The 18,765-nt window shown below is 34.0% G+C and overlaps 1 non-coding gene across 1 annotated transcript; it reads right to left on the bottom strand.

Annotated features, from left to right (window-relative positions):
• Nucleotides 1-3,042: 3,042 nt before the first annotated feature.
• On the bottom strand, nt 3,043-16,046 carry LOC112053593 (uncharacterized). Its single transcript, XR_008251280.1, has 20 exons — nt 15,844-16,046; nt 15,230-15,393; nt 14,992-15,129; nt 14,446-14,648; nt 14,205-14,340; nt 13,990-14,105; nt 13,429-13,669; nt 12,655-12,755; nt 12,397-12,565; nt 11,543-11,703; nt 9,488-9,690; nt 9,032-9,195; nt 8,748-8,885; nt 7,739-7,941; nt 7,006-7,141; nt 6,466-6,576; nt 5,475-5,696; nt 4,776-4,876; nt 3,611-3,779; nt 3,043-3,275 (listed from the first exon to the last, which is right to left on the bottom strand). It is a non-coding gene; the product is annotated as an uncharacterized LOC112053593 (transcript).
• Nucleotides 16,047-18,765: the final 2,719 nt, after the last annotated feature.

Raw genomic sequence — 18,765 nt, 5'->3', positions numbered from 1 at the left:
TTGAAAGACTGTTTACATTAGTCCAGCGATGGATTAATTGTTGGTCGAAACAATGCTACAAGACCAACGTGTAGAGTGTTGGAATTAAAACACTTTTACACGATTCCAGCGTTAGATTAAATGCGGAACAGTGTGAATATAAATTGTACCAGGATGTCATTGTAGACACGTGTGATAATTATCAATTTATCTGTTATCAGTATAATACCTATTATATTGAAAACATCTAAATATAGTATTTTTCTCGGTATTATGTTTGTATAATAATACTTGTTTTTGTTTTTTTTTGTTATTACACATTATTGTAAACACAGTTTTATTATTGTTGCAATAACATTGCGTAATATTGGCAACTATTTTGAAAATGTAACTGGGATACCTCTCATCGATCATGCTCTGTAAAGGTAATAAAGCCCATAGCTCATGATAGACCAGTAGATATGACCTCTGCTTTCGATTCCGGGGAGGTGTAGGTTCGAATCCGGTCCGGGGCATGCACCTCCAAATTTTCAGTTGAGTGCAATTTAAGAAATTAAATCGTGAGGAAACCTGCATAGCTGAGGATTTTCTTGACTCTCTGCGTGTGTGAAGTCTGCCAATCCGCATTGGGTTAGCGAGGTGGACTATTTGGCCCTAACCACACTCATTCTGAGAGGAGACTCGAGCTCAGCAGTGAGACGAATATGGGTTGATAATGAAGATGATGATGAATAAAGAGTACAACAATTATTGTACGCAGTATTTTGCTTTATTATTGCCATGGTGTGTTGGCTGTTGTCGACGAAATGTATATACTCGTATATAGAGATATTTTTAGTTTGTTTGTTTTTTATTGTTGACAAAACTCATCCAAGACCACGTGTTACTATGAAGCTGCATTGCTTTAAGCAATGTGTCAAAAACATTTACTTATTCGAAGTTACTACACCATTGATGAGTTCCTTAAGGATAAAGCTGCTTGGAGGACGTTGGGTCAGCTTCCAACTTCACACAGGAAGTAAAACTATAAGAAATTCTAATGTTGTCATCAATTGTAAATAATATTTTATGATTTTTTTTAAAAGAGCAACTGTTGAGTTTCTTGCTGGTTTCTTCTCAGCAGAACCTGCCTTTTGAACCGGTAGAATCTTTACAAATAGTCAACTGACGTTTCAAAAGTGCTTGTAAACTGAGCCTACTTTAAATAAATGAATTTAGAAATTTTATTAAAATCTCAGACAAACTTTACACCATTTATTTTTTAGTGGTGTACCTATCACACCCATGCCTCGGAAGCTAGTTAAACCGTCGATCCTGGTCATTACCATTAGCATCGTACAGTGATTGTTCCAGAGTCAAACGTTATTGCCCCAAGGCTACCAACCAGCTTTGGTGGCAGGTGTAAGCATCATTCCTATAAGGAGGAAGATCTGCCTGGTGTCGATGCCCCGCAGTTTCACCCTCGTAGTTCGCGTGACCATGGGATTGCGAACATAAAATAACGCAAGTGACACTCACAACTAACACGGCTTTCTATTAGTAAAAGAAGTTTCAAAATCGGTTGAGTACCTCTAGAGGTAGAGAGATTATTACCCCAAAAACCTCACAAACTTTACCTCTTTATAATATTAATATAGATACACCACATACAGTGAACGGGCAACTTTAATTACACAATCCGTGCGTCAGACAATTATTTCAAGCGCCATTCAAACCTGTTTTGTATCACAACTTATGTTGATAAATATATCTGCAACGCATTTCACTACTTCAACGAAAATTGCTTTCTTGCTATCATACAACGCAATTTGTAAAAGTAAAAGAAAGAAAGAGAAGTATTTTTATTTTAATTAGGTCACTATCATAAATGCAAAATTATGAGGATGATATAAATCGCGCCAAACTTCGAGTCCTCTCTGAACACGAAATGCGTATGGTTAAAAAAAAGAAAGAATGAAAAGTTCATTTAAAATATTATGTTCACATCACACAGAAGAAAGAGAAAAACATAATAATTAAAATAGACGTGGAGACACAACTGGCATGAATCATGATGTGATCCTAACAGGACCTCCACTCAGCATATTACTGTGTCCGTGAGGACACCGTGCTGATCTTCCGTGGAGACATTAAGGTGACTTTTGAACGGTATCAACGTGGTTGCACAGTAATAGCTGCGGTTGTACAAGTATAGGTCGAGCCAAACTTCGAGTAAGTTTGGCTCGACCTATACTCGTACCATTTTTTTTTTTTTTTTTTTATTCTTTACAAGTTAGCCCTTGACTACAATCTCACCTGATGCTAAGTGATGATGCAGTCTAAGATGGAAGCGGGCTAACTTGTTAGGAGAAGGATGAAAATCCACACCCCTTTCGGTTTCTACACGGCATCGTACCGGAACGCTAAATCGCTTGGCGGTACGTCTTTGCCGGTAGGGTGGTAACTAGCCACGGCCGAAGCCTCCCACCAGCCAGACCTGGACAAATTAAGAAAATCTCAATCTGACCAGCCGGGGATCGAACCCAGGACCTCCGTCTTGTATATCCACCGCGCATACCACTGCGCCACGGAGGCCGTCAAAAATTACCATATTTAGGGTCTTCTTAATTTTACCCGATTGTAGGAGATAGGATGTTTCAATCTTTGAGACGCTCGTCATATAAAACTTAACGAGTTTGCTTGACGTCCCCTAGACGTACAATACAATTGTGCAATATATTTCATTGTACTCTAATATGATGTTGAAAAGATAAATAATATTGCACAATAATACAAATTGTAAAATATTTCCGATCCCGTTTATTCCTCTTGAAGACGGAACACAGACTAAAACATAACTGACTGATGACCCTACACTATGCAATGGAAAAATATGGTGCAATAAGAAAAAAGCTCGCGCAAACTTTAATTCAATGATTGCGAAATCTGAAATATATTATATGGTCAATAATATCGATAAATAGTAATATTGCGCAATATAACTCATCTTGAATTCTGGCTTTGTTTGGACAAAAAAGGTAGTGAACCCATGTTAAGGGTAACAAATAAAAGACGGTTTTTTTTTTAATTTAATTGTTAATAAAAATCGTTTTTAATTATTGTGAAGATTATGATAAGAATAAAAATATATCAATCTCGAAGTTTAAATGTCAGCCAGTGTCCTCCTTCAAGGCGAGCGTTAAAAGCTCCCTTAGCCAGTTTAGCGGGGAGTCGGGTCTTGGCCGAGGGTGACAACTCAACATGCAGCAAGATCTGATACAATAGCACCTTCAGCTCACACAGGGCGAACCTGGAACCTGAACAAGACAAGATATAAATTTCGAGCAGCCCAGACAGAAAATAAGAACTTTAAAAACCAGCTGCAAGTTTAATTTTATCTTGCATTTTTACGGTTTATTACTTATTACGCGATTATCTACTTATCACATTCATTCAGACTATTTTTAAGAGCTCCAACATGTGTTTCGTGTTTCCTAACACTTGTGATTTGTGCACCTTCAAGACAAGAAATTTTTCTTTCTGAGAAATTAAGTTGACGCAAACTCTGCTACCGAAAGCCGCTATGGTCCAAACTTCATAGTTAACATATCTCGAGACAAGAAAAATATACTAAAAATACCATAAGGCTTACCAATGCAATTTCTAGGGCCCAGTCCAAAAGGCGCATAAGCTGTAGTGTTTATAAGGTGTTTATTCTCGTCTGAGAACCGTTCAGGATCAAATTTTTGAGGGTTCGGGAAATATTTGGGATCATAATGAATGCTCCACGTTGGAATAGAGATTGATTCTCCTTTTCGTATCTGAATCAAGTAATAATACAGGAATTAGAAGATTACATTATAGTCACAAATACCTATGTTAAATTACATCAATGATACAAAAAACTGTGTGTCAGGTCCGACGCACGAATGGAATTTACTCTTTCAGATCGCCTGTCTAAAAAGGTGAATGTTGCCCCGTAGCATACACCTATTTGAAAGGTGCGCAGAATAGGTTGCGCACAAAACCGTAACGCTATCATACGTTCATCGAATTTTACTGCCCATATTTTATTCATACCGAGGGCTACACATGAAAAATGGATTCTCAAGAAGTAAACTACAAAAAAAGGAATTTTACAAGTTTGACATAATATACGAATACATACTCGTATTGTGTGTATAAGCTGTCTATCACATAGTCTACAAAACATAGAAGGCTAGCTAGCGCATGTAGCATCTAAACGTAAGGACCGACGATGAAGCGATTTTTCGTTTTTAAAAACTGAAATGTATGTATGTTCGAGATTTTAGAATTTAAACTATCGTGAGTGTTATTCATATTAATTGATTATGAAACACGGCTAAAACTCACGAATGAACCGTAGGAGAGTGCAACGGAACCTTCACTCCCCACCACTCAACCCCTCTCCGCGCGCGCAATGCGTGCAGCAGCGCGTCGCGCAGCCGCTTCGCAGTTTGGATCGTGCCGCGATGCAAGAACCAGCTCATGACTAAGGGCCCCGTATGGGTTCGAAACTAGTCGGGCATACTCCGACGTAATATCACGTGAGTTTTAGCCGTGTTTCATAATCAATTAATATGTTCGAGATAGTTCTTAGCTACTTAAAACCTCTATATTTATCTCCGGTTTTTTTTATTACGATGCAAAGATAGTGTCACATAAAGTGATTATTTTCTACGTACGAGTATATTTCATACACTGTTCTTTAAATAAGCTGTTCATAGCAGTCGAGAAGATTTCTAATTTTTACTTGTAATTTTCTCATTATAACTTGTAATAATATTTTTACTTACAATATAATCTTGGGTAGATTTATCGTTAGGTTTCCCCATGTTGTAGTCTTTAACGCAAATTCTGTCCAAAGCAGCAGTTGGCGGCCACATCCTTAATACTTCTGCAATAAAAAATATTTTGAGTATTCATAATAATTGTGCACCCATATTTTGAAAATCGACCACGCAGAATACTCGGTGATACGGTTTTTAATAATGTTAAAAAAATAATCAAAATCCTGTCATTAAGGGTTGCCTGTTAGAGATTGGTTATAAGGCCACCTGTGCATGCTAATTTTTAGTTTTAATTATTCTTTTTTAATTATTTCTTTGTTTTACATTGTGTGCAATAAAGTACTTTACTACTTTTCTTGTTCTTCTTCTTTTAAATCAGATTTTGTTTATTTGAAATTTCAAGTTCGAATATTTTTGTAAACTCCACCATCAGTTTGGAAATCTGGTTCTACTAATAAGAACCGGTAACAAACTTTAAGATCAACATACTTAACTGTATATTTATTATCATTACATAAAATTATTAATTCCACTTCTTGTGTGAAGATGAAAACCGATCCAATTGCCTCCAAGCGTCTTTGTCATTAATAAATTACACCTTTAAAACTACAAAATCTTTCCTTGTTGTGTAATTCAAGTGCAAGGTTTTTACGTTTATTTATATATATAGTTATGTTATGATGCTTAAATTTTTCATTATCTTACCAGAGACAACCATATCTAGATACGTCATCTTGTGTATGGCCGTATAGTCCAGCTTGCCGCCGTTTTCAATATCATGCTCTTTGACCTCCTTGTAAAGTCTCTCCTGTACATCAGGGTGGAGGGCCAGTTCGTGTAACACGAAGCATATGCTTATTGAAATCGCTTCGAAGCCAGCGATGAAGAAAAGCATGGCTTGTGCTATCAGGTCTTTGTCGCTCCAAACTGAAATAAGAAAAACATTAATTTTAAAATTGTGTGGACACCCGCGACATTGTCCAATGTTAGACCTCCCTAATCCGGTCCTATCGCAAATTATGTTCAGTAGATATCTACTAACTACTATTTTCCTGCTTATAATATTTGTAACTCAAGCAGTTTTGGATATTTCGTGTACCTTTCACTTTTACTTTTTAAATGGAGATCACATCAGTAAATCACTACCCTACTATCATTCACAGGGTCTCACAGGGAAGCATTCTAGGCCCAATGTTGTTCCTTATCTATATAAATCAACTTTGCAACCTTTGAATTTGATAAATGGTGGAATTATTACTTTTGTTGATGACAATACTCTTATATTTTGTTGTTATTATTTTTAGATAAAGGTTAGGTTAGGTTACTTAGCCAATCTTATTGGTGTTTATTTTTAAAGTGTGATGTAGTATGGCCATAACTACACTTAAAAATATTATACATTTAACATAAGTACTTTTTTTTTCCACCACAAACTTTCATCCTTTATTTGCGCAGGAACTAAATTTAGCAGAAGACCACGACTCCATTCACAAATTCCACGTAAACCATGAATTTGTCCAGGATAAAATCTATTTCCATTCCAAATCTCAGCCAAATCAATTCTGTTTGAGTAAAGGATTATCAAACATACACACACATTCACGCTTTGTCTGTAAGTACACACAAACTTTTTCTTTAGTGATATATTTTTGTGTGATAAAAGGATATAAATTTATGCAATATCCAAAAAACAAACCTCTATTTACAGTCTTCTTTCCAACGGATAATTCTTCCACCGTTGCAAACCCAGCACCTCTACCGCTGTCGTCAATATCGGAAGTATTTTTGTCGTCATGAGAAAGTTGACCTAAAACAATTGACGTCATGTCATAGATATAAATTTCAAAACGAACGTGTAAAATATATGTATTGTTGAGCAATAAAGAAAGCCTTTTAAGCTAGTATGTAAATAGTTATTTGTTCAAGCAAGCAAGGGTCATTTTCGCTGCAAGTGCCGAGTTTGAATCAAGGTGGATCGAATCCAAAGGCGCATGAAGAAAATTACCTACTTTGCTCTCGTGTGACATACATGAATTTTCATCTAGCCATCGAAAAATACAAGATTTTACAATTTTATTATATTTCTCATTTACCTACCAGACCATCTCCTTCATACATAGTGTGATATAAAAAAAACCAAGAACAATATAATGTAATGAACACCACTTTTACTCACTGTTTTTATGCAGCAAACACGCCATTTTTGAGCTTTTTTTTAGAAAACTAAAAAACCTACCTTTTTTCGCCTGTAAGAGAAGATGTATCATGTCGTTTCTAAGGATGTGCTTTGTCTCTCTATCTTTCATTGTATTTACAAACAAGTTGGAAATGAAATTGTTAAATTCATTCGAAATCATAGTAAGCCCCAATAACTGAAATAAATTACAAATTAACAGGGCTATGGTAATTTAATTTAGCCTATGAGACTCACAAATAACGTAGCTTTCTAGTGGTATTTCTTTTTCTAAAACAGTTTAGTAGGTCCAGAAAATATTACCCCCTACAATACCACAAAAGTTTAACTTTTTATAATATTAGTATAAAATAATTATTGGCTATTATTTTAAAGGATTATATCATAGAGTTTTCGGTAACAGCTATCTATCCAGATATTGGCAAAAACCGCATGAAAACCTGTTCAACAGTTTTAGAGTTTATCGTGTACAGACAGACCGACGGCGTAAAGGTCTTTTTTTATTTTTTAGTTCAGCCCGAACGTAGTGATTATATACGCCTTTGAAGATGACAGACTAGAGCCAAGGTCGGTAACCATGAGTATCAATCAATCCAAGATAATCCAAGATAACTATAGGATATTACTAGGTAATAACAAAAACACCCTGATGTTAAAGGGTAGGGACCATGAGTAGGGGGTATAAATGATCATAAAAATACTTATTCGTAATCTTATTACTAACATAATTTTTTATCTATTAAAATCCACGGAATATTTTTTGGATAGAACTTACTCTAGCGATGGCAGGACAAGCAGAATTCATGAAGAACACCAAAACAAATCTGAGTTGGAAACTTGTAGCTTTCTTCCCCATTTCAAAGAATTTATTGTTTTTGTCAGCATGTGAGTCCACCTTCAGCCCGAAAGCGACAGAAGCAATGACGTCATTAGTATAGCGTGACGTCAGATCTTTGCAGTCGATGTCAATAGAGCCAGCTACAAAATAATTACAATTTAACAATACTTTATCAGTAGGTTATTACTTTATTAATTTATGTGGGTTCGGTTTACGAATTCCTGGGTTGGGCTAAAAATGCTACTAAACTTTTCTTTCTTCCAAGAAACTTTTAGTAAAAAACCTCAACATAAAGTGAGAAAGCAGGTGATGTTACACTTCCTCGGTGACGGTAATTTTCATTATTATCTAATCTTCTTCTTTGAGTGCCTCTTCGACTAGCGAAGGTTGGCAGTCTGCGCTGTGACATAGCTGATTTCCAGGGAAATTTCGTTGTTAGTGACATTTTATTTTAGGCATCCCATATAAATAAAGTTCAAATTCTAATAAAACTTGTTATAGGCGAATATTACATCGACGAGTACAAAATAGCGGAATCGCCCTCCAAATTCGTAAACTCCGCAAAATCTTACACGAGGTTAAATAATTATGCGGCACTCGCGATCCTGGTCTTCTATCTGTATTCCTCTACCAAGATTTTTCTGGGACCAACGCCTCCTCTACCGGCAACCTTTCCCATTAAGATGAGTTGTAGGAGCTCGTATCTCTCATGACATCGCACGTGCCCTAGATAGACGACTTATCTCATCTTACAACAAAACTGATAGTGCTCGTTAAAGAGTCAATCAATATTACAATAAGCCTACCAAGTACCGACCCGCATTGGTACAGCCTGGTAGCTCCATATTTTTCTTCAATAAAGTCCTGGCTCTGTAGTAGAACTATTAAATAATGATATTGATAATATACTTTAAAACACTATAAACAAAGACCATAAATTACGTACTATTGGACTCTTTGAACCTGTTTTTCAATGCTCGTATCATTTGCTGCCCAACTTCTTCCATAAAAGGCACCATCAGCTTTATCTTTGAGCTCGTAAACGCTGGACTTAAAGTTGTTCTCATATCTTTCCATTCTTGTCCTAAAATTCCAATTTTGTTATTCATTAAATTTTGTTTTACTTATTAATTTCACTAAATTTAATAATGATGGAGCTGGATGAAAGGTGGAGGTTTTTTAATATTCAGGTAATATCAATATTATAATATTTCATCTAGTGTCAAATACCTTTTAAAGAGAACAAGCTTCGTCCAAATAGTGGCTCAACTTTTTCGTCCGTAAAATTTCGGTGGTCGACAAAGTGTTCAAAGTCCTTGATTGTAATTTTTTTCATCAATTCTAAGTCTTTTACAACTATGACTGGTTTCAAAAATTCATACTTTCCCACAAACCTGCAATGATTCTTATAAAGAGTTTGAACTTTTTTAAAAAGTTCAATTATAAAGTAAAGTGTATAATATAAAAAAAGAAAGATTTGTATTTTTACTAACTAAGCGGGTTAAACCGCGAGGTTCTGCTAGTAATATATCTTCATAATCAAATGTTCGCTGGAGTATGTACGTATATCAAATCTGTAAATTTAATTTCCTTATAAGATTAGCAGTCATAACCTAATAAATAAATGTAGGTCCCATGGTCTAAGGTTTTATCATTTTTAGATAAGATGACGTTAGATAAACTAACCTTTCATCGGGGAAACCGTAGTAGTATCTGTCTATATCGTTGTTAAAGTTGTCTATGCGAAAAATTAGCCTTGCCATGTTGCCCAAGAACGGAACAACAGTATGGTGCCTGACACCATAATCGCTGAATCTTGAATAACTCTTGTATAGTTGGAGTATAAACACTGCTAGAAGCACGACGGACCATATCAAGAAGAACATCTTCTGTAAAAGAAAGTTTAAAACTGTAAACAATTACCATCGGACTTTTGAATCTGGAACTTGAGGATCTATGACTATGGGCCTAATAAGGAATCTCCTTAAGAAACCTCAGAATCCGGAAAACGCAGTGTTGGTCGACCGCCCGAAGTCATCAAGTCGTCGGATGACCGTGATATGTGGAAGTCCTTATAAAAGACCTATGGCCAGCAGTATATGAAGTAAGATAGGGACAGAATAATCAATATAAACCACAACTCTTGTGTTAATTGAATGAATGAATACGAAACTAAAGTAATTATACTAAGTGGCTGGAGGCTAAGGAGGTTCTAAGGAGGCTCAAAAAATGATTGATTATGGCTGCACAACCACTAGTGGTACCAGAACTCGTAATTGTCGTTACATAATTACCATGTATAGTACATGTAATAAATTTAATTCATCTTCAGTATACGAGTACATAAACATTAAGGCCTCGTTAGGAAATATTTAAAAACTTTCGATTATCAACAACATTATCGAGATGACATGCAATGTACGCAATACTGTTGTTACCACCCTACCGGCAAAGACGTACCGCCAAGCGATTTAGCGTTCCAGTACGATGCCGTGTAGAAACCGAAAGGGGTGTAGATTTTCATCCTCCTCCTAACAAGTTAGCCCGCTTCCATCTTAGACTGCATCATCACTTACCATCAGGTGAGATTGTAGTCAAGGGCTAACTTGTAAAAAAAAAACAAAAAAACTGTTATTGTAATTTTACGTTGAAAATGTCTGCCTCCGAGATGAAGATCTGATAGGTGAAGGAAGCATAGCACTTTACAGAAATATTCCTAGGCAGTATGTCCTAAATATTATAAATTAATACATCTTAATGAAGGATATTTTTCGCTGTTTTAAGTGAAATGAAATATTACGATATATAAATAGCTACTTGCATCTAGCGATTGTTAAAAATGTATTATAAAATGATAACTTGGGTGTGTAAAAACCACGGAATATAGGTAATTTGCTTTATACGTATTATACGGTACGTTTAAAGTTACAAAACTTACTTGGTTTTAACACTGCTCAATCCTACGTTCAAAGTTTTCAACAAATCTCTATATCTATTGACACTGAACTGCGTCGTGATTCTAAGATAAGTTTGACGAACGACGATACGTGCCACTGGTACGAGATACGATACCACACAGCGGAAGAGGATGTTTCAAATTATCGAAACATATTCGGAGCAATTCGTACCCGGCAACATAATTTGCCAGGATGGGTAGTATATTTTTATCGTAATGTACTGATTCGTTACTAGTTGCTGCTTCTTCAGCTTATTCACATTAAAAAAAAATGTTTTCTCAGTCTGTTTACCAGAGAAATGCAAATTTTGCTCTCCTATTTCGACATAATCAATCCATCTAAATTCTTAAGTAGGATAATATCCAAAAGTTTGTTTGTATACTTTTATTGGACTCTTTCAAGTTTTATTTATTGTTGTCTATTAAAATTCATCAAAATCAATCGCGGTGTAAAAAAATAACTAACGGACAGAGTTCATTTTCAATAAGTAATATTAATGTGTCTATATGCATTAATATTAATGAGGATGGTATAAATACCATATGGTTTAGTTTCAACATCATCATTTGAAGGAAGTCGTCTAATACAAGCTATGGGTTTTTTTAAATAAATAATTTAGGAAATAAAAAACTATAATGATAAAAAAAATAATATTTTATTATAACAGAATTATTAAAATTTGAATTGTTATAAATAATTTAAATCTATAACATTCAATAAACAACACTATAATCTAAATAATTACAGGAACAAAAAACGATCAAAAGTAAAAGGTCTCTCAAGCTCGTAATTTGAATGTCAACCAGTGACCTCCTACAAGACGAGGATTAAAAGATTCTATGGACAATCGTGACGGAAGCTGGGTCTTCACCGACGGTGACACTTCGATGTGCAACAAGATCTGATACAATAGGACCTTTAACTCGCATAACGCAAATCGAGAACCTGAAAAAGAAAAAGAAATTGCTCAAATGAAAAAATATCAGAAACATATTATAAACATTAAACAGCATGATTATATAATGATTTATTTATTTTGCTATCATCCGCGAAAATTCGGCGAACCCATGCGACAACGTCACCCAGGTCCGACAAAATACTCTCTACGTACGTTTCACCCCGAAACCGGAGCATCCTCAGGAGATGTTGACTCTACAACGTGCAATTGCAAAGTGTCGTTTGCTTCGTCTTTTATAGACCAAAAAGTAGGTGGGGCAATAGGTGGGCGTTGCCAAGATACTCATAATATAAGCGATTTATCTCGCATCGCATTCAACAGCAATTAAAAATAAATAAACAACGATTTAAAGAATTTATTTGAAGATTTAAAGATTCAAATATCATATCGAATCGAAAGGGAAGGCCTCCTATTCTTTACATCCGTACATTATTAACATCACAAGCATTAAATAGACATAGATAAGTATGTCCTTGTACTTTCTACAAAAAAAAAGTATTAAATAGCAGAAAAAATAGAACTTAATATGTGCAAAATAGAAATAAAGACGAAACACGTGTTAGATATGATAGCAAAACGTAATCACAATTTATCATTTTTGATTAAACTATATTACATTATTGTGTAATAATAACAACAATAGGTAATTATAGATTTAAATAGTACACTTTAGTACTTACCAATACAATTTCTTGGGCCCAGCCCAAAAGGCATATACGCAATAGAGTTAATTAGGTGTTTATTCTCATCGGAAAAACGTTCGGGATCAAATCGTTCAGGATCTGGAAAATATTTGGGATCACGATGGAAGCACCACGCTGGAACCCAAAGATTTTCTCCTTTTCGAATCTATAACAATCGATTTACAAGAAACTTACAGGTCATAAATTACCAATTAATAATACCAATGCAAAGATTCTAAAATAACTTATACGTACAATGTAATCTTCGGTAGATTTGTCATTAGGTTTACCCAAATTGTAGTCCTTAACACAAACTCTATCTAAGGCCGAGCCTGGAGGCCATATCCTTAATACTTCTGCAAATGAAGTAATAAAATTTAAAACAATATCTATATAATAATTTATACACCTTATAATTAAGAATAAACTCTTAAGATTTAAAACGATCTATCGAAACTAAGAAATTAGGGTTATTTTAGTTTTCAAAGTCACATTCCAATGAATTTTCAGGGCTACTTCAATTTCATCAATTTTACTCCTGATAATTTAAACATATTCAAGGCAAGAGTGAATAGGCATCTACTAGCGAAGCGCGCCATACTGCTTGACAACAGGCATGATTGTAGTCAAGCGAAAGTCTATCTTTCATAAAAACAAACATGTCAAAAATTGTAATTTTCGATAAAATTGTAATAAAAAATGTAATCTGAGGACGAAAATTATTACGTGATTGGCCTTATCTTCTCTAAATGTGTTTTTTAATTGCATCAAGATCATCGACAACAACCGATCTTTTAAATTCCATCTCTTAAATCTATGCAGATACCACTCTTTCCAAAATTCATATTATTGGACAGACCCCTTGCTAAGATTATAAATAATTCCCATGCATCTTGTTATCTAAATGATACCTTTGTAGTTATTTATTATAGTTTGTGGTTTGTAATTGTAGTATGTTAATGTTATGTTTAGTAGTTTGATAGTCTAAAAATTAAAAGCTTTAAAGAATGAATGTGAAAAGAATTTTACCAGAAACTACCATATCTAAGTACGTCATGTTCTGTATAATTGCGTAACTCAGCTTGCCACCATTTTTGACATGATTATTTTTGATTTCTTTATAAAGTCGCTCCTGAACGTCTGGGTGAAGAGCTAGTTCATGTAACGAAAAGGCCATGCTCGTTGACACTGTTTCGAAACCAGCGCTGAAGAAAAGCGTAGCTTGTGCGACTAAATCCATATCTGACCAGACTGAAACGAATTAAAAATACTAACGTTTTTAAAAAGAAACATCTTAAATATTACCTTAGATATTATTTTAAGTATACTAACAGTTTTATTTCATTTCTTATCTTAGTAACTAAAAATTTTTAAATAAAAAGAAATATTTTAGAAACCTAATCATCAAGTTTTGGGTTTCCTATAACGGAAATAAGTGCAACTTTAATGCATTTAATTTTAATTAATAAAAGAACAAATTCAATTAAATAAAGGAAAACTTTTTCAATTATTAGATTGTTGCGTTGGTTCTTTAAGAATTCCAGAATTTTGAATGTTATATTTCAGTAGGAGCTGCAGAAATCTGAAAACCAAACCTCTGTTTACATTCTTCTTTTCAATTGTTGATTCTTCCACCGTTGCGAAGCCAGCATCTTTGTCACTATTAACATTTTCGGAAATATTTTTGTCATCATGATACAGTTGACCTGTAAAAATTGCATTAGAATTGGTTTTATCTTTGAAACAATAATTGTGGAAAAATAATAGGAATAATAACGGAAAAAGTTAACTCATTAAATTAATACCTTTTTTCGCCTCCATAAGGAGATGAATCATATCTGGTCTAATAATATTGCGTGACTCCCTGTCTTTCATGGTATTCAAAACCAAATTCACAAAGAAGTCCTTAACTTCTTTAGGATATAGTGTAAGCTTAAATATCTGGAAAGATATAAAGGTCATAAATGTAACTTAGACTTGCAGAAAAGAGCAAATATGAAATAATACTTGAATAATTGAGAATTTCTGAGCAAATAATTAACTTACGCTGGCAATGGGAGGACAAGTTGACATAAGTAGAAATATAAGGATCTGCCTGAGGCCAGTGCCTGTAACTACTTTTCCCATTTCATAGAACTGATTCTTTTCATCCGTATGGGAGTCCACTTTCAGTCCGAAGGCGACAGAGGCTATTACGTCGTTGGCATAACGTGATGTCAAATCTTTGCAATCGATATCCACAGCACCATCTAATTACATTTAAAGTTATTAAAAGTATAATTGTCCGAACTCTTTGTCAACTGTGATAGGTAATATTTTAGTTATCAACAGAGAGTTATGTTAAATTAGTCAATTATATTCTATTCTTTCTACATTGGTCCAGTCTGGCGGTATGTTGCAGCTGAAGTTAGTTGTCATCCTACCTGCAAAAATGTATCGCCAAGCGATGCAGAGATTTTATGAATAAGATGCATAATAATATCATGATGGATGATGATGATGACGGTGATGATGATAATGACAACGATGATGACGATGATGGTGACGATGATGATGATGATGATGTTGATGACGATGATAACTATTACTTACTTGCAGATTCACTGATTTTCTTTTTCAGAGCGCGCATCATCTGTTCTCCAACTTCTTCCATAAAGGGGACCATCAGCTTTATCTTTGAACTTGTAAATGCTGGGCTCAAACTCGATCGCATGTCTTTCCATTCTTGACCTAAAAATATTTACTACTGTATTCGATATTTGGATTACTTCCGTTATTAACGCATAGTGTTTGGTTATAAATATTACTCTTAAATAAATATAAAATCTACCTTTTAGAGATATCAGGTTTCTTGAAAACAGCTGATCAACTTTTTCATCTGTAAAAGTCCTGTGATCTAGGAAGTGCTCAAAATCTTTGATTGCAATTTTTTTCACTAAATCCAAATCTCTAACCATTATAACTGGCCTTAAAAATTCATATTTGCCCACGAATCTGTAAGAATGAACGCAAATTTAACGGGAAATTAATTCAAAATATTAATAACAAAATATTTGTTGTTCATAAGTTTTTAAAGTAAAAGATGAAAATATCAAACATTAAGCTGTTTTATAAGCGCACATAGGATATGATGAAAATTTAACAATTTAATGCAAAATACATATTATTAAATAGCTTTAGTAGAGCTCTTAGCATTACGGCGTTTTGTCGTGCAGAGTGTGGTTGTCGATCAAATTATAGACCTATAAGGCTTAACACCAAAGACAATGAGGACAGGGCAGAGTACTGTAGGATATATTTTGCCATGCCATGCATTGCATGCTTCTCAAGGATTTGCACTGTAATAGGCAATGATTTCCCACTTAGCATCAGGTACACGATCGAAAAAGCACCGCTTATTCCGTCAACTGCTACAAGTATATAAATAATCAAAAAAACACTAACCTATCTCCAGGGAAATTGTTGTAGTACACCTCCAGATCTGCGGTGAAATTGTCAATACCCCAAAACAGCCTCGACATATTCCCGAAAAGGGGAACAACTTTGGGGTTATTGACACCATGATCACTGAATCTTGAGTAAATCTTTCGAAAGTACAATGTTAGCAACGCTATAAGCACGCTGCACCAGATTAGGAAGACAATCATCTGAAAAATAAAACATTCAAAAATCGGCGGCTATATCAAGTTGAAAAATAAACATCATTATTTAATTTATGATAAATTATATTCAGCAAAAAACTAACAAATCTGTGCTAAACAGTCGAGTAAATTATAGCTAAGCAATACATCTATTATAGAACAACATTATATTAGTCTCCGGTGTCAAAACGCTGAAGGCTTATTGCCACTCCTATATGGCACTACCATTCGTTAGTTTTTCGCGAAAAATGAAGTTATTCTTAAACATACCAGTATAAGCTACGAGTATAAGCTTCCATTAATGTATGCACAGGTTGCTTCTGTTCTACTTATATATTTGAAAACTAAATATTGCAAGTTAATCATAAAAGAAAACTTACCTCGTTCTCAAAACCAGCGATCCAAAAAGTAAAATTACTCGTATTTATATACGAGTATAATGATTCACGCTATATTTTTATACTCTTAATAACAAAAAAACTTCACAAACTAAACCGAAATGCAATCTTTATCCAGCAGGCTGTTGTTTTATACCACTTTCTCAAAACAATCATGTCTGAGTCTATTCGTATTATTTTACGCGTGTTTTATATCTGTCTACTGGAACAGTATTGCTTATCAAAATACCTAATATTTTTTTATCTGATACCAATATTGATTTTATATAATTTCATCATCATTAGGACAATTTCAGCTTACATACTGTTTTATATTCGAATGGGATATAGAACTTAGGAAAGTCGATATACTATGTTTTTACTTTCTTAGACTGACTTTAAAATAGTTGGTTTTCAATTTCAGCCGTGTGTTGATCATCATCTTCAATATCGTGGTTATGGTGGTAATAATTTTTTCACTACTCTTGCTCAAAAACACTGTCATATTACCACTCCACAACGGGGCTAAACAAGCATATTAGCCTCTAGGGGCTAAAGTAATTTTGTTTTTTAATTCTTGTCTGTTACGAGTACTAGCCAAGTACTAGCCTACTATAAAACGGAGGAGGTTTTATTCGAAAATAGAATCATTATAGGTAAGGCACTGATTGTTTTGAAAAATAAATAAAAAACTTTAAATTAGAATGAAATGCAGCGTTCTTGTATGTGGAATGTGTTTATTTTTTTATTTATTTTTTATTGAGTTGCGAATAGAGCGAGATTTGAAGACATGGGACATCCTTTACGGTGTACCTTTGCCTCTTTCTTATGTGAAAAAAATAAAATTAAAAAGCGAGAATTTAAAAAACAATTGGCGTGAATAATACACACTTGATTTTTTTCAGAAATTCATTGTAAATTTGTGACCGTAACTTACATATTTTTCAACAATAATTGTTATTATTGTCTTTATCTAGTGAGAATGGTGATCCTAATTTGGAGATGGATGAAATTTTCAATCTGTTACCATCAAAGTCGAGCCGCATTTACTTAAATAGGTACTTACTTACGAAAAATTTAATAAGTGGAGAAAACAACAACGAATGGATTCACTTACGAAAGGAATTTTTTAAACTATTATCTCCGACGTTTATCTTAAATACTTATTATTCATCTTCACAGTAGTCGGGAATTATGTTACTGGGTAAAAGCATCTCCCTTAATATCCAAAATTGTAGACTTTGTATATTTAATTTTCAATTAAAATAAATCATTGAATATTGTACTAAACTATTTTATTTTCTCGCAATCGTAGTGAAAAGCAGAGTGTAACACGTGGGGCTAAACCCATTATAAACTCGGTTTCTATTTAGGCTAAATTATAATATATAATGGGTCTTTTTAGCCCCTTGTATAACAATCTACTATTATATCAAACCAGGCCGAATACTTCAACAGGAATATCTGTTTGTTTCTTGTGATCGAGACTCGAGCAGATTATATTTTCAAGTGTGAAATTTATCATCAAAAATACATTTTTTTCTGTTATCACATTAAATTCAATATACGAGTATGTACAAAAACACGGCTGTTTTTTGTTTCAATTTGTTGCAAACGATTTCATGAGATTGTGATTGATTGCAACAAGCTTACTAAATTATTTCGCAATCAGTATTTTATTTTACTATTAACTGTTGTTTTTTTTTTATTTACATTCTTAACTCGGGCCTTTCGTTTAATTTGAAGCGGAATAAGGAATATTAGTCAAGATTAATATTGTTATAAAAATATGGGAACTACTTCAAACTATGCTTATTCTTGTATAATACCGCATTATCATTCATCATAATCAACCCATATTCGGATCACTGCTAAGCTCGAGTCTCCTCTAAGAATCAGAGGGTTTAGGCCAATAGTCCACCACGCTGGCTCAATGCGGATTGGCAAACTTCAAACACGCAGAGAATTAAGTAAATTTTCTGGTATGCAGGTTCTTATGATATTTTTCCTTCACCGTTTGTGATATTTAATATCTTGAAATGCATACAACTGACAAATTGGAGTGCATGCCCCGGATTTTAACCCACACCTGTTAAATGCGTTTATTACGGATATTAGCGTGAATATGCGCAAATATCTTAAACAAAAATTTCAACACACAATTTTTTGTATTTTGTTACTCTTTTTTATGACGCCATATCAATTTATATTTTAAGTATTATTCAAATATAGGTCATAATTATAGAGGTCATTTGATGCAAAGTTCAAAAGATCCAAGTCACTTTGATGGATTAGGATTATTCTCTATACTGTAATCTCAAAATATATAATTCACATTAAACACCAGT

Source organism: Bicyclus anynana, chromosome 11 (genome assembly GCF_947172395.1).
Source record: "Bicyclus anynana chromosome 11, ilBicAnyn1.1, whole genome shotgun sequence".
NCBI lineage: Eukaryota > Metazoa > Arthropoda > Insecta > Lepidoptera > Nymphalidae > Bicyclus > Bicyclus anynana.
This window is presented reverse-complemented; position numbering and strand designations above follow the sequence as displayed.